The following is a 25520-nucleotide window of genomic DNA, read 5'->3' as shown; positions in this document are numbered from 1 at the left end:
TACAGCTCGGTTTGGTGTAAACGACTGAAAAACCATTCAATATAGCCTCAGAAATAAAAATCAATTATATCTATTTACATTAATCGTTTTCTAAAGTTTGTATTCACATGTGTTTAAAATAATTTAGAGCTATTTTTCGAATTAACAAAACACTTCACACTGGCAAATTACTAACCAAAACAAAATTACCAAACTGAATTACATTTTCTAATATGTCCCGTGTCAATTGTTAAATCACATCAGTGAATTATTACAACAATTAATATAACAATAATAACATCAGAAATGGCCATACTTTTGTGTGGTGTTTATATTCCATCTCATAGGGTCTACCAGCTTGCAATTACTTCTACATGTGTAGCTGTAATTTAGGTTTATTTCTAGACACGTACCAATGAAACTGATAAGTAAGACAGAAATCTTTGTGACTTTATTCGTAATATGTGTTCAAAAGCTTGTCCGTTATGCCTGCTGCACTGAATTAAACTTGCCTGTGTATTCACATGTATTCTTCGAAGCATCGCTGGTGTCTCAGAGACACATGCGTGAATAATTCTTAGTTGTAGAACCTCTCGGCTTCCAGGTTCCGCTTTTAACACTTGCTCCTTAATATAGCCCTACAAAAAAATCAACAGGGGTTAAATTTGGGAACCTTGGTGGCCATATTATAGGACCCCCACGACCACTACATCGATCAGGATACACTGCATCAAGATATTGTCGTACTGCGAGAATTTGATGAGGTAGTGCGCTGTCATACTGAAACCAATGATTGGTAACGAATTGAAAAGACACATCTTCCAACAAATTCTACAGTTTCAACTCATTTTGAATCGAAGTCAGATATAGTTGTCCGTAAGTCCTGGTTCGAGAAAAGCAGCTGAATGAGGTGGTCTCCAAGTATACCACACCAAACATTTACACCCCATCGGTGCTGCTTATGTTACGTGCTCACCCATGGTGGATCTTCAGCTGCTCAGTAGTGCATGTTGTGCGTGTTAACGTTGTAATCATTACAAAATAACACTTATCAGTCCACAGAATATTATTGATGGAGCCAGAAGTCTCGTCTAGAATGTGTGGAGTCTGCAGAAATCAAAATGAATTGAAAAATGAAATGAAATCTTTTGGTTTTACGTCCCACAGTTATGCTGGTTGTTTTGTATTTCTTTGTTTGTTTAATTGGTGAACAAATTAGATTAGTACATTTTAGTACATTGATAAGTAATTGCTAGTTTATTATTCAGAATTTCGGCTACACTTAATTATGAACAATAACTCACCATTGATGCAATATATCTTTCGTCGTGGAGTTCGATCTTATAATAAAGTAATAGCTGAAACACTCAACCTGCCTTAGCAATTTTCTCGACTCGGATGTTTGGTCTATTTTTCTTTTTCCTTTCTATCTTTTTTTTAATCTCATTTACCGTAAATGTAAATGGTTGTTAAATCTATATGTTTCTTTGAGTAGTAATAATTTTTAAACAACTTCCACGTCTCTTTATGCTATACGAATATAGTTTGTAAACTTTAGTATTGACGAAAACGATTAGTATGATATCTCCAATATAATTCTTACTGTATGATTTTTTTTAAATACGAAGATAAAGTGCATGTTACCCGTCGGATTTAGGCAACCCAGCTTGCTTCACTGTATGGTTGGTTGTCCAACTCCACTATTGTACGGCGCAAATGAACCACCTGGTATACATATATATATATATATATATATATATATATATATATATATATATATATGGGGTATTTTATAATTCTTATTACAAGGGTTGAAAGTACACACGAAAATAACAGCAACAACAAAAAAGCTAATTACACTGAAGTCGATCGAAAATGACAGTTTTTCTGAATTATGATAGTGCAGAAAATTTAAATCTGAGCATTAATAGCGCAAAGACTAATAATGTTAGAAGAACAGTATGGAGAATTTCAGACGAAATTATACTTCTATTTTCGAAAAATTTTACATTCAAGATATTCGGGAAATTACGCAAGATTTAATTAAACCTTTTCCCATTCAAACCACAACCATCTATGAGACCTTAACTTAATTTGTGAAATTATGTATCTACTTTTGCCATTCTCTTGAAGTCGGTATTTTCTGACAACACAAGGGTTTTTCCTCTGAAATTCACCATACTGTTTCTTCTAACACTATTAGTCTTTGCGCTGTTAATGCTCACAGTTCAATTTTTTGCATTTTCCCGCGCTCACAACTCTGAAAGGGCGCAGCTTTTAACTTCGATGTAATAAACTTTTTCGCTTTTTTTCGTGTTTACTGGTGGTTTCTATCTTTGAAGCATTCTTTTTACAAAGTCATTTTAAATGAACTTTTCTTTTGTAGAAAGTAATTGAGAACACAGTTCTCAAATGAAGGAATCAAGCACTATACTTTATGCTTTATTTTGGGACATTATGCTTTATTATGCTCTTAAAGATATCAAACTTGCACATACATAAGTAACTGTCAAAACTAAAAATAAGGTACCTTCCATTAGTGAAATATTCTGTCATGCTTTTTTAAGCGTTATGGTTCCCCTACCAATCAGTGTTTCTTCATTTAATACTAATGAAAAATCGGTCCTTACAATTATCAGATAGTTATATCTTAGAAGTTATGGAATATCCTTGCTTATAGGCAACTCACACTTGCTCTCTGCGCGTATCGGTTGCATAACAACCTGGATATATGTATGAGGTAACAAGAAGAAAAATCTTAATGGAAATCTGCATTTTGGAGAATAGTTACCGAACCACTTAACCTATCAACCAGAGGCTAAGAAAGAAATTACCTTCAGTTTCAAAGATTAATTTAAAACCTTACTTGGCTCTCTGCTTTCAGGCTGTAGAAGTGGTTGTGCTTCTAATTCGAGGCCAATTTATGGTAGAATTAAGCCCTGGTGCCAACTAGTGCCAAGTTAGAGTCGGGTAGTATCGGTATTCCCATTTAAAACTTTAGTTCAATAATTTATTTCGATTCCAGGTTTTCCGTCAGCAGCGATTCAAAAAGAAAAAAATATCACAAACGACAATCTTAGTGTGCGAAGTACCTCGAGAGGTAGAGTTTTGGCTTCGCATTCGGGAGGTCGTGGGTTCGATTCCCACTAACAACCATTCTGACTAGGATTTTCTTCAGTTCTATCCCGCAAATGCCGGGATGGTACCTACTAAACAGGCTGGCCGATACCTTCCCAAATTGTGGAGTCCTTGTTTCGATCCCAGTTCGCGCTAAGTTAACTTTGTTGTAGACAAATACTGTGTGCGTGGGTTTTCTCAGGGTTCTCCCATTTCCCCCCACTTTCTTCATTCCACTATTTTCATTCATTTCTCATCTTCACCGTATCCTTTAGCCTAGCCGGCAGAACCGTGGGACGTAAAACTTAAATACGTATTTCATTTTCTCCTTCCCAAATCATTTCTATTGCTATTGTCGTTAGATATCCAGTATAAAATGGCATCTGAGCGGTATGTGGTGATTGTTAAATAAAATAAAATAAAATAAATATGCACCCTGTAAGAAAAGAAAAGTAACTAAAGATAATTAATACAGTAGAGCGTCGATTATCCGAAGTAATTGGGGGACATGGGCGTTCGGAAAACTGGTTTGTTCGGATAATCGAACTGTACACGTATATTTGCCAAAAAGAAGTACTGTACAGTAAATTTATTCATAAAAACAGGTATGTCTTTAAGTATTACAAAGTAACGTACAAAGGCAACTTTAGTAGGAATATATAGTATGTGGTACAGTTTATTAAACAAAAATATGTACATATTACATACGCATTTTGCATGAACAATACACACAGTACACAAAATTAACGTTTAAAAAAAATCCTTTATTTTGGTCTGTCTAAGCAAGCCTACACGCTTACGAGCAGTTAAGTCACGTACTTTTTTCATTACAGATATCTGAAAGTGGTCACTTTCATCTTGGGCTTCAAACCATCGCAAGGCAGTATCTAAACAAGTGAACGCCTCAGAAGCTGTTGGTATACTATCATCTTCACTTTCTGGAGCACTGGTTGAAGAGATGCTGGCGGCGTCATCTTTATCAGTGTCGACGTTTACAATCTCGCTGTCCAGCATGATTTGGTGTCCTGGATTTGCATCATCGATATTCATCCATTCATGAGCGTCTTCTTCATCACATTCGTGGCAATCTATTTCTTTTAGCATACCGAGAATTTCGGACATATCATTCTGTTCATCATTTTCAATCATACCTTGTGAATTTTCTTCTGTGTTCAAAATTTTATTCCAGGCTTTTTTCAAATTCTCTTCCTTTACACTATTCCATGCTGCGCTGATCATGTAGGACGCGTCGTTCAAGTCAATATTCTTATGATTTCTTAAGAGACTTTCTTCTCCATCCTCTTCTCTTTCTAACAATAACTTACGCAACAATTCTTTCCTGTAATATCGTTTGAAAGTCTCAATAACGCATTGATCCATGGGCTGTAATAAGGAGGTTACGTTAGGTGGAAGAAATATTACCTTTATGAACTTAAAACGCACTTTGGCGCATTTATTTAAACTAAACAATTCTGGCTATTTTAGCCACCCTTCTTAAAATATACTCAAAACTTTTAATTTACGATTTTAAAGTCTAAATTGTTTTAAGCGCAACGGTTATTTATCCAAATTTATAAATAAGTATTTTCCAGGAACTTGCAGCAGTGCCACTCCGAACAAGAAACCTCAGCGTATCTTACATACTATATTATTAAGTGAAAAAATGGCTTATATGTATATATATATATTATTATATCTAGCTTATATTATTATTCGTTTAAATTGAAATAAAGCATATCTCTGAAAATCTATAGCTTTTGGCGTTTATTATCTTCAGATGTATGATGCAGCTCATAACAACGAACTTAATTAGCAAATTTATTACAAAATTAAACAGATTTATTATGAGTCATGTTAACATAATTTATCTAAGTTTCCAGTCATGTAGCCAATCTGTTCAATAAAACACCTTTCCTGCCTTCAATGCATGCTTATTCATTTATTTGTATGGTTATATATCATATGTTGGAATCTATGCCTCGTTTTCTGCATAAAGTTAAATTTCTGAATCGAACAATAAGCAGCATCCCTTGCTAATTGATAACAACAACTTAATACGCCTTTCACATTACTTTCTTTATGAATTATAAAGATTTTAAAATAGTGAGCTCGATAACACAGAAATGTCTGTTTTTAGCTAGGAACAATTAATTCATATTCGTTCTAACATAAACAGAATTATTAACATTATTTTTATACATTTTTCTCTTTCTAAGGAGCAATATATTCATATTTACTTTCAAGCATTACAATTTTTTTCACTTTAGTTATGTCTACATAACAATAGTAATGTTAATAATAAATAACGTACCTAACCTAATATACTATACCTAACCTAAATAACTTAACATATCTAACTTAACCTATTCTTTTGTTATAAAACAAATAGACTCGGATCTATCACTTTTTCATACAATAATCAAATGCTGCTCTTTGTATTGGTTTTTATACCTTTATCACAGTTAAGACCGGTCCTTAGCAAACAATTATTGATTGCATAACCAGTGCATAGATCACAGGCATCATGCATAGATAGCATAAAAGGGCAAATAAGAGAAGGTGATATTGCTGCGCTGACTTTTAATACTCAACTTTTCTTTGTCTCAATTCCTGATCAATGGAAACTACTCTATTGAGAACGAGCTGCAAATGTGAAATATCAATTCGACCTACAATGATCCGGTAAGTATCGTTACCCTACTTCAATAGTTTCGTTATGTAGTCTCTTGTGTGCCATTGTAATTTCTTTTATCGCTGGATTATATATACACACAATTTTGAACATGTCCCCCTTATAGTCTGATCAGATATGTGCGACCGCGAATGTAGCTTAATTAGCCATAGTAGCACCACATACTTCCTTTAAACTTGCAAAGGAACACATATGATGAAGAATATATATTGAAGAATTTCTAGTTCACTTTTATAAGAAACAGGTTCTTTCAGAAACATTACCAAAGACGACGATCTTCATTTCTTATGACAAATCTAAATTTATATTACCTTCATCATCCACTTGACCCTTTTTTTAAAATGTCCAAAACACTGTTAATATCGAAATTAACTTTTATCAGGTTGAGTTCAAATCCAAATATATTCTTTTTGAGGAAAAAGAATTAGATTTTCTGGTCCAGACGACGAACTATGTACGTTAATTTATATTCTTCATAACTGCACTTCTATTGTCACAAACAGTATAATTATGGTAATACGAAATCTCATGGAGTATAAATGGAGTATAAATGGAGTATAAATAAATTCATTCAGTTGAAGCTATGGACTATTTACTCGAATTACATTATAAAATGTATATCAAATTTGTGTACATTCGCTTAAACATGTTAGCACTATACTTAGAATTTACTTTCTATGGCCACACAAAATAGCTTTATATACATCTGTATTTTTTATAGAATGCAACGGATGTCTATGGATAATGTATGCATACGTACGACACATTATCCATGCGACGCAGGTCAACATTAATGGCACACAAGTAAACATCTTTTTGCTTAGCACAGGTCAACATTATACACACACCAAATAAATAACATAGGTCAACATTATACACACACCAAATAAATAACATTAAGTGCAGGTCAAAATTAAACACGCCAAGATAAACGAACTCATACCTAACAATAAGCATATTTAAACTCATACCTAACAATAAGCATATTTAAAATTGATTTCAATGATACGATTTGCTTTTACCAAAAGCAGATCGTAACATTTTTCCCCGGCGGCTGGGAAAAAAATAATAATTTTAATAATTTTTTTGGTTTGAAGTCCTTTAATAACTCTGTTCTCTTCTCATCGGAACAATCAAATAATTTTATGTTGGATAAGTTTTGACTAGGAACGTTTCTCCCCTTCAAATCTTTTAGACAAACAAAATTTTTACATACTTTAGTAACAACATATGGACCACTATATACTAGCATATATTTGTGTGATCTTTCTATACGCATCCGAAAGAAAATGTGTTTTTACCATAACTAAATTTCTCTCACATATTCCTACTGGATTCCATTATATATATATATACACATATTCCATTTCTCTCACAATTTCTGTAACTTTAGCCGTTTTTAATGGTAAATAACACACGAACCTTGTGTATACATCTATGATTGATAAAATAAAATAATATCCGTAACTGCAAGGCAATTTCCCAACCAAATCTATACACAATTTTTGATGTGGTTTTTCAGCCTCAATATGTAAATCCTCTCGAGCTATCTTTCGATTCGAAAATTTTGTTCTAGCACACAGTTCACAGTTTTTAATATACTTTACAAAGGTTTTTGTTTTCTCCAAAAAAATAAAGTTTTCGCTAACTTTACACATTTATTCACTCCAAAGTGCCCCGTATTATGAATATTTTCTACTACCCGAGTAATTAACAAAGATGTAACTACAAGTAACCAGGGCTTTAATTTCGAGTTTCTCACAAAAATTAAACCATTACTACATTTTATAGTTTCACATATCGGTGTAAGCTGAAGTTTCCCTTTTAATTGCTGACAATAGGAATCAGTAGTTTGCATAGTAGCAATCTCTTGTTGTTCAAACCAAGTTTCCGGATCGTAATCAACAAAATTTACGTAGTATCGTTCTAGATTATCAGTAACTTCCGGAGTATTTCGACTTAAAATATCAGCTATTTCGTTATCCCTTCCTTTTATGTGCTCAAATGTTAAATCAAATCGTTGCAACTTTAACAAAATTTTTGTGGTTCTAGTATCTAAATTTTGAAGTGTAAATGCAAAGGTAACAGCACTGTTATCACAATGTACTGTGATTTTCCTTCCTAAAATATAGTAGGAAAAATGTTCGCATAGAAATAGCACGGCTAACAATTCGAGCTGAAAAATAGAATACGACATTTCGTGTAGCTTTAGTTTCCTACTAGCATATTCGATTACTAACACCTCCCCTGCATCATCATATTGCGCTAGATATCCCGCCAAAATTCTCACAGGACGCATCTGAGAATACATGAAAGGTTTTGTAAAATTTGGTTGGCTTAATGCAGGTTTCTCACTTATAACAATACGTAATTGTTGAAATAATTCAATAAGGTCTGGAGTCAACCTAAATTTCCTGTCCTTTTTTATTAGATCAAATAAATGTGCCGTAAGAAACGCAAAATTAGGTATGAATTTCCTTCTCCAAGATAGAAGTCCAAGGAACGATCTCAACGTCTTTTTGGTAGTAGGAATAGGGAAATTCTTAATGGCCTCATTTTGTTTAGGATTTGATTTTACTTCCTTTCCATTTATACTATGACCTAAAAATAAAATTTCATTTTTAAAGAACCGACACTTTTTGAAATTCAAAGCAAAATTACCCAATTCGAGAATTTTAAACCTCTTCTAAATGAGTAAAATGATCTGATATATTTTGACTAAAACATAAAATGTCATCAAGATAGATTGTCACGAAATGTCTTGTATCCAATCTAAAATAAGAATTCATAACGTTTTGGAACACGCTTGGGCTAGATTTTAGTCCCATAGGTAGTACACATAGAACATACTGACGACCTAAATATATAAAGCTAGTACATTTATACGAATCTGGGTGGAGTCGAACCCCATAGTAGCCCATTGTGGCATCCATCGCACTAAAAACCTTAGCTCCGGAAATTCTTGTGAGTATCTCATTAATCGGTTTAACTTGTATCTTTGGAGAGAGAACTTTATTATTAAGTAATCTAAAATCAATTACAGGCCTAATACCCCCTGATGGTTTTCGGACGCAGTGTATCGGGTTTCGATAACTGCTAGGGCTTTCCTTTGCAATACCTAACATTATCCATTTCTTAATTTCGGCTTCCAATTCAGATTGCATCGCCTGCGGTATCGGATAGATCTTACCTATGACTGGTTCGTTGTCTATTAACTCAATTCTATAAGGTTCACATTTAATCGGCTTTGGATACTCGCAAAACAAATGTTTGTATCTGACTAATAAATCTAGTAATTTTGTTCTTGTCTCAGTGTCTAAATCAGTTCGTTCTTTAATATAATCATTCAATTCGTTTTCCGAAATTTCTCCCAAATCTTTTATATTCGGAGGTAATGTAACCCGTTCGTTCGGTAATTTATTATATGTATTAACTGTATCACTATCACTTAATTGTACCAATAAAACCTTTGGATAAGAAATATCCAACACTACGGTTTCTTGCCTATTGTTCTTCAAGGTTAACTTCCGATTCTCACTATCCAGAACGACATTGAACCTCACAAAGAATAGTGAACCCAGTAGTAAATCTGCTTTCATGTCTTTTACTACAAACACTGGAACGTCAAAGAAATTACCTTGAATATTTAGAGTTAATTCTATCGACCCTTTTACTATGAAATTGTCTTTTCCAGCAAACGCATTTAATTGTATCTTAGATACAGGCTTCAGTTTGGCTGATCGAAAAGAATTTTGTAAAGTTAACCATGTACTATAATTTAGAAGGCTAAGCTCCGCACCAGTGTCCAAGATACAACTTAAATGTATTCCTCCTATTTCACAATTTACTGTTGGAGAGGGGTAGACTTCAAGATTTACCGTATTACTATCCTCCTCTTCCTTTAACACAAATCGAGTTAAAAACTTTAAAGCTTCTGGTTCAATTTCGAGATTTTCTTTTTCCAATTTGGTTTTCTCTTGTGGGGAGAGAAGTTCCGATAAGCAGACGCCGTCTCCCCTTAGGGGCGACTGCTTACGATGTTTTCTGACCGACAACTATTCCCGGCCAGCGAGTAAGTTGGATTACCCGAATAGCCTCCTACAGCCGGATATGGTGGATTTAAAGCAGAGGTTACTGAGGTAATTACCGGTACTGATAGCTGCGAATTAAACATAGTCATTGCAGGCTGCGTATTAAAAGATGGTTTCACCCCATAGAAATTAGAAGGTAAATATGGTGAAGGAATATCAGGGATATTACTATAACTACCCAACGACACCGGAGTGGGTCCGACGTTCAAACTAGGACTCCAATTTGGATTAGTAGGGCCAAATCTCCTACCTTCATTCCAATTGTTACGTCTTTGCATATTATTACAATTTCCACCTGACGAAAAATTTCGTTTATTACGATTACTATTAACCGAATTACCTCTTCCGAAATTTCTGTTTAGTTTTACAGGTTCCGTTTGTACTGCGTTATCGGTTTTAGCTTTCTTAGTTCTTTCCATTCCTGTTTGTCTAACAGTCGGTCTCTTAATTTGAGGTTTGAAAAACTCAAAGTTTTGGTTTTCTAAATTTGAGGGATGGCCCTCCATATCTTCCAGTTTTAAGGTTAGTTCCTGGACAGTACTAACCGTTCCTAATTTGAATATTTTCGCCTCTTCTGCCGACAAACAGTCAAGAATCAAATCTTTCAGTTCCTGGTCTGAAGGCGAACTCACTATGGCGTGATAATGGTCAATTATGTACCATACAAACTCTGACAACGATGAAAATTTAGATTTATCATACCTCAGCGAGTAGAGGCGACGTTTCTGAGCTCTCTCTACTTGCGGAAATATGTATTGTAACTTAAAGAGCTTCAGAAAATCTTTAAACGTTTTTATTTTAAATTCGATACTTCTATACCACGTTTTTGCAGCACGCTCTAAACACCAAGATATGATATACTTTTTGTCCTTTTCGCGAAGGCGGTATATACTCATTGCCTTTAATAGATCAAGAAATATCCTAGCTGATCCCGTTGTTTTTCCATCAAATTTAGGAAAATGGTGCAGGTTTCGTAAATATTCACCAGATCTTACTCCTTGTACAGTATCAGATGAATTACTCCCACCCGGACTATTTTCTCGACTCTTACGACTAGAATTTCTATTCACCCTCATACACTGATTCACTACTACTTCTCGCTTCCGGTTACGCCTTCTACGTCGATCATCACAGCTTTGTATTTTGTCACCGTCATCTGACTTTTCATCCCGTTCACAACTTACTACTGACGTCTCAGTAGTATCTCCACTACTATTTTCATCATCCGCAAACTCTTTTAACTGAGTTTCGTACTCATTTTCTTTCTCTTTTGCTCTTACCGGCCTATCAATTTTACCTATAAATTTCGAACTTATCTTTTGATTTCTTGACGGGACCTGGAGATCCCTACTGGATCCCTCATCATGCCTCTCCTGTCTATCCAACCGACATGAAAGATCATTAATTCTTTCACCTAACTGACTAATTTCTCCTCTGATCGTATTTTCGCATTTCTCACTTATCTCATCAATCCTCTGACTAACTAAATTATTCAACTTCTTTTCCTTCTCGCTACATTTTTCTGAACTTTTCCGAAACGCAACAGCTGTATCCCGTTCTAACCCTTTCATTTGATTCAACATCTTCTCATTTGCCTCTTTTAAATTTTTACATTTTTCATTCGTCTGATCTAAATTGACTTTACAATTTTCTTTAATACTATCTACTTCTATAGTTAGCTTAGAAAAATCCTCCGCTACAACACCTATCCTGTTTTCTACACTTTCTGTTATTGATACAATACTCTCATTAACATTTCTTTCTACATTCAGCATATTTTCCTTTATCTTCTCTACATCTGTTGCAATGACATTTACCTCCTCTGAACATTTAAGTCTTACTTCGTTTAAATTTTCAGTCAGCTGTGAGGTAACTAATTTAATTTCCGACTTTACAGCAGATAACTCGTGAGACATCTTTGTATCTAACTCAAGAATAGATGATTTCATAGAGCTAATTTCTGATTTTACAAATTTAAAATCTGATTTTGCAAGTTTAAAATCTGATTTTACAGAGTTGATGTCCATGGACAACTTTTGTTGGAATCCTTCCATTATATTCTACAAGCTCTCGAGGAGCGGTCCCCATCCAATTTCGATTTCTGGTATTTGTTTCCGTGAAATTATTTTGGAAGTATGATCTATTTCAGTATTATTTCTTTCTGCTTCAGAAGGAACGGATACATTTGGTCCAGATACAATAACATTTTCTTGAGTCTCAGAACCTGTTTCATTACCTTGTCCATTTTCACTTAGGCAGTCAACAATATCGATTCCCACTGAGCATGTTTGACATACCCAATCACCATTTCTTTGTTTAATTGATTCGAGCTCTAAACTCGATAACGTTATACACTTCAAATGAAACAATCGTTCACACTTATCACAGCAAAGAGATTCGCTACAGTCTGGAATCCTTTTACGTTTACAACATACATGAGTATCTAGTTCCATATCAACCATATTAAAGTTAATCAACATTATAATTCCATTAAAAATTTGCTAGTCACACACATCTGAACGGACAAATAAAGGGACAAAACAGAAAAGTAACAAATATCTATCATTAACATCTTGTTGGCTTCTTAAATGCTTTCCCAGTTTCACGTCGGAGATGTACACCCCACATATTTTTTTTACTTACTAAATTTTTATTCACATTTCTTTCCTGAGACAAATCCAAAATTAGGAAAAGGAAAGCTCTTAAAGCATAAGTCATAAGTTTAAGACTAGTAATATTTAATAAATCCTGACGCTGGATGTCGCCACTTTAAAAAGCACTCACTTTGGCGCAATTTATTTAAACTAAACAATTCTGGCTATTTTAGCCACCCTTTTTAAAATATACTCAAAACTTTTAATTTACGATTTTAAAGTCTAAATTGTTTTAAGCGCAACGGTTATTTATCCAAATTTATAAATAAGTATTTTCCAGGAACTTGCAGCAGTGCCACTCCGAACAAGAAACCTCAGCGTATCTTACGTACTATATTATTAAGTGAAAAAAATGCTTATATGTATATATATATTATTATATCTAGCTTATATTATTATTCGTTTAAATTGAAATAAAGCATATCTCTGAAAATCTATAGCTTTTGGCGTTTATTATCTTCAGATGTATGATGCAGCTCATAACAACGAACTTAATTAGCAAATTTATTATAAAATTAAACAGATTTATTATGAGTCATGTTAACATAATTTATCTAAGTTTCCAGTCATGTAGCCAATCTGTTCAATAAAACACCTTTCCTGCCTTCAATGCATGCTTATTCATTTATTTGTATGGTTATATATCATATGTTGGAATCTATGCCTGGCTTTCTGCATAAAGTTAAATTTCTGAATCGAACAATAAGCAGCATTCCTTGCTAATTGATAACAACAACTCAATACGCCTTTCACATTACTTTCTTTATGAATTATAAAGATTTTAAAATAGTGAGCTCGATAACACAGAAATGTCTGTTTTTACCTAGGAACAATTAATTCAAATTAGTTCTAACATAAACAGAATTATTAACATTATTTTTATACATTTTTCTCTTTCTAAGGAGCAATATATTCATATTTACTTTCAAGCATTACAATTTTTTTTCACTTTAGTTATGTCTACATAACAATAGTACTGTTAATAATAAATAACGTACCTAACCTAATATACTATACCTAACCTAAATAACTTAACATATCTAACTTAACCTATTCTTTTGTTATAAAACAAATAGACTCGGATCTATCACTTTTTCATACAATAATCAAATGCTGCTCTTTGTATTGGTTTTTATACCTTTATCACAGTTAAGACCGGTCCTTAGCAAACAATTATTGATTGCATAACCAGTGCATAGATCACAGGCATCATGCATAGATAGCATAAAAGGGCAAATAAGAGAAGGTGATATTGCTGCGCTGACTTTTAATACTCAACTTTTCTTTGTCTCAATTCCTGATCAATGGAAACTACTCTATTGAGAACGAGCTGCAAATGTGAAATATCAATTCGACCTACAATGATCCGGTAAGTATCGTTACCCTACTTCAATAGTTTCGTTATGTAGTCTCTTGTGTGCCATTGTAATTTCTTTTATCGCTGGATTATATATACACACAATTTTGAACGTGTCCCCCTTATAGTCTGATCAGATATGTGCGACCGCGAATGTAGCTTAATTAGCCATAGTAGCACCACATACTTCCTTTAAACTTGCAAAGGAACACATATGATGAAGAATATATATTGAAGAATTTCTAGTTTACTTTTATGAAATTAAAATTTATAAGAAACAGGTTCTTTCAGAAACATTACCAAAGACGACGATCTTCATTTCTTATGACAAATCTAAATTTATATTACCTTCATCATCCACTTGACCCTTTTTTTAAAATGTCCAAACACTGTTAATATCGAAATTAACTTTTATCAGGTTGAGTTCAAATCCAAATATATTCTTTTTGAGGAAAAAGAATTAGATTTTCTGGTCCAGACGACGAACTATGTACGTTAATTTATATTCTTCATAACTGCACTTCTATTGTCACAAACAGTATAATTATGGTAATACGAAATCTCATGGAGTATAAATGGAGTATAAATGGAGTATAAATAAATTCATTCAGTTGAAGCTATGGACTATTTACTCGAATTACATTATAAAATGTATATCAAATTTGTGTACATTCGCTTAAACATGTTAGCACTATACTTAGAATTTACTTTCTATGGCCACACAAAATAGCTTTATATATATATCTGTATTTTTTTATAGAATGCAACGGATATCTATGGATAATGTATGCATACGTACGACACATTATCCATGCGACGCAGGTCAACATTAATGGCACACAAGTAAACATCTTTTTGCTTAGCACAGGTCAACATTATACACACACCAAATAAATAACATAGGTCAACATTATACACACACCAAATAAATAACATTAAGTGCAGGTCAAAATTAAACACGCCAAGATAAACGAACTCATACCTAACAATAAGCATATTTAAACTCATACCTAACAATAAGCATATTTAAAATTGATTTCAATGATACGATTTGCTTTTACCAAAAGCAGATCGTAACAAACTCGTTTTTTTCGTTTAAAATATCACATGACGGATGAGTTGGTGCATTGTCAAGGAGAAGCAGTGTTTTCTCCCTCTTCCCATTCTTTAGCTGATGAGCTTTTACAGAGAGTACGTACGAAAACGTCCAGAAACCACTTCATAAAAATCGTACTATCCATCCAGGCGCTCTTTTGTGAGGTGTACACAACAGGCAAGGCTGACATATTAACGTGCTTGATACAACGCGGTTTTTTACTTTTACCAATGACGAACATAGGCAGTCGGTGACTTCCAGTAGCATTAGCACAAGCCAAAGCTGTAATACGGTCCTTGCTTGTTTTAGGACCAGGTACTGCTAATTCATGGCGTGAAACAAGAGTTTTTTCCCGGTAAAGCTTTCCAGTTAAGTCCAGTTTCGTCAGCATTGTAAACGTTTTCGAGAGCATAATCTTCTTCCCTTAATACGTCCCTTAGTTTGACTTTGAAAGAATCAGCTGCTGAAGAATCAGCCGACAGTTTTTCTCCCTGTATTGTAAGCTCACGAATGCCATGTCTTGACTTGAAGCGTTTTAACCCTTATCCGGGCAAGACATTTTTGTAACGTAAACGGGCAACCGGGGCCTGTGAGGCCCAGTATATATTTTAAGTGCAGAATACACAAAATCAATGCCTATTGTCACTTACTGTTTAGACTAGTCTAGAATGTAGTCTAGAATGTACCGGTATATATTTTTGTCAAGTAGTGAAACTTCGTGTCACGCTTTTGTAAGCCAAGCAGAATAGCAAATCCGGTCCAGACATTTTTGTAACGTAAACGGGCAACCAGGGCCTGTCAGGCCCATTATATATTTTAAGTGCAGAACACTCAAAATTCAATGTCTGTTGCCGCATACTGTTCCGACTAAAGGTTACAATAGTCACGTGTTCAATATATAATTATATGACAATTTGATCTAATATTTGACAGGAATTTCACTAAAGTTATACGGGGCCTCCTAGGCCCCGGTTGCCCGGTTACGTCAGGAAAAGATTTTCAAATTAAAAAAAAAAAAAAACATTAGCTTTACCAACTCGATATGTTCATGATTTTAACTTCGACGAAAGATAGAAGAATTCAGTATTTTATGTCTTCGAAATATGTATGGTTATTGAGAAATTTTAGAAAAATGAAGCTACTGGGCCTGGGAGGCCCCGGTTGCCCGGATAAGGGTTAACCAGCCCGTGCTCGCTTTAAAGTTCGAAGGCTCTCCAAGTTTTTCGTTGAACTGCATTGCCTTCTCACACAGAATGGGACCTGCAATAGGTTCTCCTTGCGATCTCTTTTGTGTAAACCACTTGTAAACAGCATCATCTAGATCTGTGTTAGTGGCGAGCTTCATAGTTTTACGGCTCGTTGATCCATCAGTAGAATCAAGCATAGCTATAAAATTTGCTATGCTCGTCTTTTGTTTTTTTTTTTATATCCGTAATTGTCGACTTCCCCACCTTGTACTCATTGGATAAAGTGGTTGCAGATTCACCTTCTTCTAACCTTTTAATAATCTCGTACTTGTCCCTCATAGAAAGGACAACACGTTTACGTTTAAGCATTTTGTATCGTCAAGTTCACTTCTTCACGCAGCAGCACACAAGTGGTCGTAACAGAGAACAGAAGGTTACTGTTTGCACCGTGAGAAACTCTTCTTGGGGGCGCGCAATCCTTCAAACTGCGCGGAGCGGCACGCCTCAACTCTAAGCTGGCGCAGCTGTTGCTGTGAACAGCTTTGATACTGCTGCTACTTCTACAGCCAGTGCCAAACCGACAGAAGTGTACTGATTGTTGAAACACAGCGACTGGCGGCTTGGCCGGTCAGCAGCGCCTTATGAAGGCCCCATTAGAAGCAATGTTCCGCCAGCGGTGGCTTAGTGCGGCGACTACTGTGGGAAACTTGGTTTGGGAGTGAGGGGGATGATGGACGGTAGGGTGGGAGAGTAACAGGTGCGAGCGAGTACACAGTTCGGTTAAGCGGTCGTTCGGTTGACCGACGTTCGGATAATCGACCCTCTACTGTACTTTCATCCTAAAAGACTTTCCCAAAAGAAATAAAAGTTGTAAACTAAAAAATTGGAGCTTTTCCACTTCATAAATTGAAATTTGAATTTTTAAGTTAGTTTTTATATTATTAAAACCGAGGAAGCAAATAAGAAAACCCGCAAGTCTAGCTCCTCTAAGTAGAATACAAGTCCCGTGATCAGACATTCTATCAGATATTGAAAGATGTTTCATGATTGCTTATTAAAGTATTAAATCTTGAGCACACTGTCAGACAAAAGGATTTGAAAAGGACGCTGCCTGGATTTATAAGCTGATGTACTATTCCAGCAGTCACTTAATCTGTCAAAGAAAAACTTGGAAAGACCAGTGAGGATGGTTGGCTAGCAAATTTTTAAAAATAGAATTACTCAAACAGCTGTTTCCAGCGAAATTTAATCCTGGTACTTGGTAATTTCATAGAAATATAAAATCCAATAATAATAATAATAATAATAATAATAATAATAATAATAATAATAATAATAATAATAATAATAATAATAATAAATCGGTCAAGAAGATGTGAAAAGCCTTTGCAGATCAGCTATTCTAAGATAAATTTTTCTTCATTCACATCAAACCAATATCGGAATGATACCTAACTTCCAGGCCCCAAGTAGCCTCATTTCCAGTGCATTTAACAAAGGACGTTATCCCTCTGATATCTTCGTCATCAAGCCGGAGATACCTAACAACGTTTACAACATGAAATAAATAAATAAACTTACGTATTTTTCTGAAGTAGTAGCTGGCAAATTAACATGTTCTTTGAATTTTTCCTCTCTATTTCTCTGTCTTTGTTTTTACATGTTCGTCAACTGAACTTCCACAGCTATTTATTGTCTCTTTTCCTTTTTAGCAAATTTTTTAACACCTTCTTGGACATCTTCGAAATTGTGAATCAACTCCTAATTGGTCAACCCTAATTACTAAGCAAATATTTTGGAAGTGACGTCTGTGCTGAAATGATCAAAGATTGCTGTAACATTCTCATACGCTACAAGTCTTTCCTGATTATTCTTTTCTACCCTCTTCTATTAACAAATTTTCTTCAAATATTTTTTATCTGAACGAAAACGAAAGAAAGAAAAATGTTTATTTTTACCTCTTTACCCCATTTTTTTGCCCAGTAGATTGCGGAAAAACTACTTCTAATACTAACTGTTGAGTATTTATTGAAATCAATCGCCGCTTTCTTTAATGTCAATTGCGGCTACAAATGAGCAGTATTAATCCAAGGTTCGCTGTTGTAGTTGATTGTATTCGGGAACAATGGTGAATGTTTTAAACTAGACGGACGATAGGTCACGTGTTTTGTTATTTTTGTGAAAGTCAACGATTTCTTGACGCAAATATATTAATTTAATTTCCCCTTAACCTTGGAATTAAAGTAAAGAGCACATTTTTTTCGAAACCTCCTTCTGCGATTAGAAAGGAACTGGCTTCATCCCGTATTGCCTCACTCAAATTGTATCCAATTGGTAAACATTGAATTTGGATCAAAGATTGAGTAAAAAGTGTGTCATTGCTAATTCAAAACAGAACAACTTCAATGTCACCATTTGCATATAGGCTCTACTCCTCACTCTCCTCCCTCCTCACCACTCAACTCTATCTCCCACTGATCTTTAGAAACAAAAGAGTTTCCAATAAAAACATTTGGAAACAGTTTGGCTTTATTTTATTATAAAATCAGAGGTCAGCTTTCAGAAGGTAGGAACAGCACATGTGACATCTTGAGGGAAAAACACTACAGGTTCAGAATCTTGTTTTCCATTATAGAAGGTATTCTCGGAAAATTCGATTCCCACACCCCGAAAATGCAAACATTTTAAAAGAATTTAGACATCATTCACAGCAACAACCTGACGACCAGTTGTTTAGTGAGAGTTTTTGTTTTGAAATACAGCACAAGAAAACCAGTTGTTGTTTGTTCCAATGAAGCGACTATACCACTTCCGTAGTCGAATGTAGCGTATCGGATGGAATGTAGCGTATACCCGCGTACTTCCTAAATGATAGGTGGATATACGATAGTTTCCAAAAATTAGAGGTGCGTATACAAGGGCGCCCATATTGTGGTTTCCATGGGGGGGGGTGGCAAGTAGAGGTATACGTGACATTTCAAATATAGACTGAAATTTTGCTGTAACTAATGTAAAAATTCAATTGGGTTTTCGATATTCCGAAGTACGATTTCCTCTAGGGGGGCGAGCGCCCCACCTTGCCCCCCTGGTGGGCGCCCTTGTGCGTATATGCTGTATACCCGCGTATAATACCCACCCATTACATCCCTGATACTTCCCCAATCTTCTTACAAACATGTAATACAAATTACAAATTCAGTGATCCGATTTACTCCAAACTGCACTTTTCTTCTTTTTCCCTTTTTACACAGTACGTTCAGTAATTTTTACACAACTTGTACAGCATAATGACGCATGCACCAATCAATGAAATTATAGCATTGTAAACCAAATACAATTCTTGCACAGTTAGAAAAAGCTTATTTTGCAACAATGAAAAGTTACAGTTGCTATTTTTTTTTTTTTTTTTTTGCCACTTAAAGAACACACGTCCCTAAACAATGTTGTCTGGAAGTCTTCTGGCGCCAGTGTTGCCACAGTCGTAGCTCTGGAGTGGGCTGAAAAACAGTACCAAACTGAAACAAAAAGAGCTGAATTCATTATTTTATCCCAGTGTAATTAATACATAACTCCATAACACGAAACTAAAAGAGGCGAAGTTCTAAAACACTCCCCCCACCTCTTCCAAGAATCCAAATCAAGAAAATACCCTTTTTAAAAATCACTTTTTAAAAACATCCGAATAGGAAGACCCGAACAACCGTGGAAGTAGATGAAACTTTTCTCGCAAGTACAAGTAGGTATAACAGAGGCCGCAAATTAAAAGGGAAAACAAGTTATCATCGTTATGTATTGTAAGGAAACCAATCGCGCCCCTATTTCAAGGTGACCAATAAACCAAAACGGTGTTATGGCATATATGAAAAAAATATATAAAACGAAGAACAAATCAAGTACTTCTAAGACTTCAAGCTATAATTTCCACAGCACTGCTTCTTTCTAGTCTCCTTCATGCGCGGCGCGGATGCGCCCATCTTGCGTCATTTGTTTCCTGGTGCAGTTCGAATTACGAATTTTCTATACAAAATTAGTAGCGTTATGCGGTGCAACGTCACAGAATGAATGTTCAACAGCAATTTTCAATGAATGTTCAACAGTCCAATACACAGTATAAGTAAAGTGAGATGTAGGAAAAGTCTTACTGACACTTTTGAAAATGTGACAAGAATTTGTTAAATAGTGCTGAATTTCGTAGAACTGTACCAACTTTTTCACAAAAGGGGCTGAAAATGCCAGCGTGGTACCAATGGGCCGATAAATGACAAAAAGGGGTGAATTTGATACAATTGTACCAAGTGTGGCAACACTATCTGGCGCCAAATAAACAGAGTTTTCAGTTAGTACCTATTTCCTCTGAGAGGTGGCACTACAATGCGCTCCACGTCGACGCAAAAAGTATTCTTTTAACGTCCAATCACAAGAGTTGATTTTGACTGATCCGATTTCCCCTATGATCCGATTTCCCCCACATACCCTACCCTACGCCGCTGCTCTCTACAAAATGGAAAAGGTTATGATCTCTTAATTCACAGTAATTTTCTCACAAAAGACTTGAAAAATAAGTTTTTCTAATGTACATAACGTATAAAGGTGCTTGGTTACCCTCTGTGAGAGCGTTTCTATAAAGTATGCTCATAATTGTAACTTGTGTAATTGTAATTGTAACTTTGTATTCTGTCTCCTCGGAGTAGATTCCATTTTGATACAGATTTCTTAGTAATAAGTTGAAAAACTGATTGTCTGTTATTTGTTTATACATTTAATCTTTGTAACTACACATGAAGGTTTGATGTTATTACGAAGTTCCTCTCCCCTAGAAAGTACAAAGTGAACGAGGTTCCGGGGAAGTGTTCAAAGGTGTCTGGAAATTTCCCCCTTCCCCCTTCAACTACCACACTGCAATCAGCGACGCAAATACGCTAGTTGCCGCATGGAGCAAGAACTCGCCTTAGCGCCCCCCTGACCATCCAAACCAAAACGCTCCCCCAAATATTTGCCCAATTTTGCGCCCTCTCAATCCGCCGCCAGAGGCACAAGCGCCATTTACCCCCCTAGTTACATCACTGCTTGCGATTAACATGCTTTCGTAAGGAAAAGCGAATCCGTTCTCTTTCTGTTGACTGATTTCAACACTTAAACAATGGAAATGTCTCTCTCATCTGAAATGAAACTCAAACACTATGTTTAATAAGAATCGGAGAAAATTTACGAAATTTTCGAAGATTTTTGTTTAAAACAGGAGGGGATTATTGAATAATTTCATCTCCAAGCATTAGGGATGATTAGGAAAACTCAGAAAAATGTATTTCATATTGTATCATAATCGAATACTTTTTTATATATATATATACGAAACTTACCATGGAATATTTCTGAAATATCGTGGAAGATATCGTCAAATCCAGATGGGGCAAATTCATTCATCATTCTTGACTAAAGTTCAACCGCATACAGAGGGAACTGCGAAAAAGCCTCAAACAACATATACACGCATTATATTAAAATTAAAGAACATTTACGAAAGTTAACACTGAACATTTTTTCAACGGGAGGGAGGGAGGGCTAAATCACAATCATTCTGGACTGATTTTAATTCCAAATAGTGGGGAAGATTGGAAACCCTGAAATATATGCGCCATATTGCGTCAAAATCGAATATACGTATGATGTATTTTTTAAAACGCAAGTTATCGTGAAATATGTTTTTGAATCCAGGGTTAGATGTAAAATCACTACTCGTCGTGTTTGGAAAATTTCATTATTTCTCCATGACTATAATTCCCAAACAATGGAGATTGAGGGAGAGTCTCAAAGAAAATAAATGAGTTTTATTCCATATTGTAAAACTATGGGAAACTTCCAAACAATACGAACTCTATAACTGCTTCCACTTCGTAAAATTTTACGAGGGGGAAGTCAAAATTATCTGCAATTTTAACATAACTCTTTTTGCATTGTTCATACTGATTCTGTCCTCGTGTATTTTATTGTTATGCTGTTGTGGTCATGCTATGAAAGTTTGATTCTAATTCCTCCATTTATCTTCCTTTTGTTGCTGATAGACCATGGCCGCTCTATTAGAAGTTTGCAGCAAAGAGGAACAACGAGCAGAGACCCGGTTTTTGTGGTCGGAAGGTGCATCAGGGGCCGCAATCCGTCAAAGATTTTCGGAACAATAGTCAATAGTCACCCGTACGTATGTCTAACAAAATCATGTCACCTGCACGCTCAGTATTGTCATCATTTTTGGCCATAGATGGTCGTCCGGCTCTTTCCTCGTGCGTAACACTTGTGGGATCATTTTTATAATTTTCAATCCATTCGTAGACACTCCGTTGCGGCAAGACACTGTTCCCGTATTGTGCCGAAAGTCTTTGTTGGATTACGGCCCCTGATAACACTTTCAGACCCACAAAAGCCGGATCCTTGCTCGTTGTTCCTCTTTGGTGCAAAGTTCTAATGGAGCGGCCATGATCTATCTGCAATAAAAGGAAAACAAATGGAGGAGTTAGGATCAAAGCTTCATAGCATGACCACAACAGTATAACAAAATAAAAGAAAAGAAAAAGAAAAGAAAGAAAGAAAGAAAGAAAAAGAAAAAAGAAAAAAGGTCAATATGAACAATGTAAGAAAAGTTACTTCAAAATTGCGGGTAATTTTTTAACTCGTATTACTCTACATCGGAGAGCTTCCTCGTGGCAAGTGATGATTTCAGACAACTTCCCCCGGGGGAAATAGCAATGCACTGGGGGTTAAAATAATACTGATAAAATACTGGCAATCCTTGTTAAGAATGATCAGAGATTTGTCTGGGGAAAATTTGACTTCTTCGGGAGGGAAAATTTCCCCTTACCATCCTCTGAAATCATCACTGCTCGCTGGTATATGATCAGTGTATATGCATTCGGCTGGGAAGACCCGGGTTCGATTCCTAGTAGTTCATGGCTGGGAAGACCCATGGAATCCGGGGACTCATATGGCTCGGATTCCATGTTAAACTATAGGTCCAAGTTTCAGATATCTGAAAGGGACGCTAAGTTCCAACCCTAACCGAACCGGCCAATTCGTTATTCTGTACATAAGAGATTCTCACACTTTTTGGATTCATAATACGATTAGTGTACCACGATTTTTGGTCTTTCATACTAGTAAAATTGTTGTTTATCTTCATTCATGATGAACATTAATTTAAAATGTTTGCGCGGTGTCTGTATGGTTAGCGTATGCGCGTTCGATTTCAGGTCGGAGCTCATGTGGTTCGGATCCCACATTAAATTGTAGGTTTACGCCTCATATATACTCGATGCTGAACGGGATGCTACACTCTAAATCAAGAACCAACCAATATTTTCGCAGTACTACTTTCACCCTGTGTGTTTAAAGTCCTTGCGGGAAAACCTTCTGAAATCATTTATATATATATATATATATAAAAAACAACTCAATAGTGCGATTTTTCTGTTACTAGCTAAAAAAATATGTTGCTATGTTAGTTCAATCTATCTTATGCTAAATACATCTTTTCGCCTACACCAATATTAGGCAAAAATTCGTTTAGATGAAAGCCAAAGAAAATAATAATAGTGAAAAAAACTTCAGGCAGTCCAATATAATTTATTAAATACATCAATGGTACATTTTACAAAATTGTTGTAATATTAGCCCTATTATTGATCGAAGTTTCTCATAATTTGGTTCGAACTGGGGATGCAATAATTCACAGAAATGAATTTAAATTCTCCTCAGTCCATATATTTCTAATACACACTTTAGAAATTATCGTATCCCCCCTTTCATTCGTTAGACTGAGAATCATGCCACGTGCCGTGTAGAAAATTTCAGGGGAACACAGGTCGTAGTTTACCCATCACTGTCCTACAACAAGCCTATAACATAATTGAAATCCTTACGTTGTATGTCAATATTTTGCAACTTCCCTTTTTAGAGACGAGATACATGTACTTCTTTGCGTCTTAGAAAAGCGAGAGGAGCATCTAACTTTAATATAATAAACTGTATCCGCTTCCTTGTTATACTTGCTAACTTAGATTGCGCTTAGTGAAAACCTAGAAGTGAAGTGATATAACGTAGATCCGCGAGAGGAGGCTGCAATTATTTTAATGCATTCCCTATTTCCTCTTTGGGAGTCAAGTAGTCCAGCACTTGAAGCGTTTCACATTACTTTCCTCAGAGTACACCCTGATTGGATGATGAAAGGAACTCGAATTGGTTTCACTCTTGTGAAAGGAAGGTTTTGGTTGATCTTTGTTTTAAACGTAAATGAAGTGGGTCACTTACTTACGTCCTCTCCCGCAGCAGTTTCCATCTAAAGGGGAAAAGAAGGGGGAAAAATCTCTCGTCAGTGGCTTCCATCGTTAAAAGCTCTCCACGACGAAACGAGAACGAGGAAAAAATGTATTTTTTCCCCCTTGGCTTTGAAGAAGCTCGCTCTGTTGGTTGAAATTTGAGATCCTTGATAGAGTACCTGGTTACCAGAATGCATGGAAGGAATATTGTTACATATCTTCTTCTTCTTCTACTACTTCGTGAAAGGGTTTTATCTTTCTTCCTGAACAGTCATGGTTTTCAAGCGGACAAATTTTAATATTATGTTCAACATTGTTGTTACTGTTATTGTGGTCTGTAACGCAAACTACGAGGGGTGTTCAATTTGTTGCAATACTCTCGAAAAACAAATATAACGGAAATGAAAATATGGCTATTGTTCAACATAATCCATTGCTCTTTCAATGTTCTTTGTAAACCACCTCTCCCAAGCTTCTACACCCTGTTGGAAGATGTCCTCTTGCTCCTGACACTTCATAGCACCCATGAAGGCATTGCCATCCCGGAAAACTTCCCCAGAGAGATGCTCCTTTAAATATGGGAACAAGTAGAAGTCACTTGGAGCTAGATCAGGCGAATATGAAGGATGAGCCACCAATTCAAATCCAGCTGTATGGATTGTAGCCATGGCAATACCAAATTTGTGGAGTAGAGGAAGGTGTCACGAGGTCGAAACGCATGTCAGATCTGCAAAGGATTACATGAGATGCATAGTGACAGTGCTTTGCCTTATTGGACGGTAGCGAGATTGGCTGCAGCATTTGAGTCGGGACCCCAGTTAGGAAGCAATCTACATGATGGGGTTTGTATTCGAACGGCTACAGATTGACATCATGTGGAAGCACTGTGAACATTGCTCGAAAATGATCGACGATGGACGTGTAGTGAACTAATGTACTGAGTATTTCATCTGCGTCAGGGTACCACATACTAATATACATGATTTTGGCATGTGGAAGATTGCAGCCAGATAGGAACTGCATGTCCTGTCGGATATACAA

Source organism: Thermobia domestica, chromosome 8 (assembly GCF_964235325.1).
Source record: "Thermobia domestica chromosome 8, izTheDome1.hap1.1, whole genome shotgun sequence".
Taxonomy (NCBI): Eukaryota; Metazoa; Arthropoda; class Insecta; order Zygentoma; family Lepismatidae; genus Thermobia; species Thermobia domestica.
Note: the sequence above shows the minus strand (reverse complement) of the source record.